Here is a 1,518-nt window from a genome sequence, read left to right as displayed (position 1 = left end):
GTAATGACATGAAAAGGACACGCGCCAACTAATCTACATAATTACCCATCCTTTTGTTGTCTGGCTGCGCGCCCCATGAAACTTACACGGAAATTGACTCCACTAATAATGTATTGAATTCCCGGAAAGAACGTCGATCAAATGTAAATTTTCAATCGAACAGAAAACGCTTTGACTACTTGTTTTTTTAGTCTTTTACAAGTTCAAAATATGCATAGGCTTGGTTGAAACAGCACGTACAGAAGGTTTGATTGAATGGTTTCAAAATTGACTCTACTAATAATGTATTGAATTCCCGGGAAGAACGTCGATCAAATGTAAATTTCCGATCGAACGGTGCTTCAGGAGGAAAACGTTTTGACTACTTGTTCTTCATCCTTTTACAAGTTCAAAATATACATAAGTTTGGTTGAAACAGCACGTATAGAAGGTTTGATTGAATGTTTTCAAAATTGACTCCACTAATAATGTATTGAATTCCCGGGAAGAACGTCGATCAAATGTAAATTTTCGATCGAACAGAAAACGTTTTGAATACTTGTTCTTCTTTTCTTTTCTTTTACCGAAATATGCATACGTTTGGTTGAAACAGCACGTATAGAAGGTTTGATTGAATGTTTTCAATTATTCTCTCATTAAGGTATTTTAATCTAAGGCTTATCTCGGCTTATTGAAGTTATACATCTGTGTAATCATATCATTATCAATACAATTAACTGGTTACAAGGAAAAGCCAAGTTTAAAGTATAACATTGACATCTACAAGTACTTATCCTTCCCCAGTCCAAATCTAAGTTTGCAAAGTCAGTCTGAACAATATACAACAAAAGCATAACAGATATTTTATGATAAGGTTCCTAGAACCAAATTGTAAAATTATAGCAGGTCATCTAGAGAATTTTCGTATCTTTTTTTTATAATTTTCCGTTTCCGTTGTGGTTTCCCTACAACTTGCTTTGTTTGCAATAACATAGAAAAATCTTATCGAAATAAAGCTTACTTCAAGCGTGGCAAAAGTCTTTATTAACAAAAATCTAACCGTAATTCCGCAGCGTGCAACAGAAGCCAACCATCCAAGTTGTACCCCGTATATTTATTGAGTTCCCCGCCACACGGAGTTGTCTCTCCGGCGGACCAAACTTCACCGTCGCCCGAGGACATGAGCGGAACGGGGTCCCGGCTGCCGTGCATTTTAATACACCCTTAATGAGAGAACATATCATTCCGATCGGAACGTAATTAATCTACAATAATCTAATAACTTTGGTAATATTTTCGCAATTAGGGGTCAGCAGTGGGCGACAGGAAAATCACCACCGTTGCTTTTCCGCTTCGCTTGTTCATCTCAGAGCTTTTAATTTCGCAAGCAAGCTGTGAAATATGTCGGATAAAGTCCCCACGCTGCTGGGACTCCATTCATCTTTCACGCCGAGCGGACTCTCCCAGGAAAACGCTGTCGCCTGCACCTGTTGTCTTCTAGCTCCTGACGAATGGTCTTCTTCAAACCAGTCAATTCTC

Source organism: Branchiostoma belcheri, unplaced genomic scaffold (assembly GCF_001625305.1).
Source record: "Branchiostoma belcheri isolate BF01 breed outbred unplaced genomic scaffold, Haploidv18h27 scaffold47, whole genome shotgun sequence".
In the NCBI taxonomy this organism is placed as follows: Eukaryota; Metazoa; Chordata; class Leptocardii; order Amphioxiformes; family Branchiostomatidae; genus Branchiostoma; species Branchiostoma belcheri.
This window is presented reverse-complemented; position numbering follows the sequence as displayed.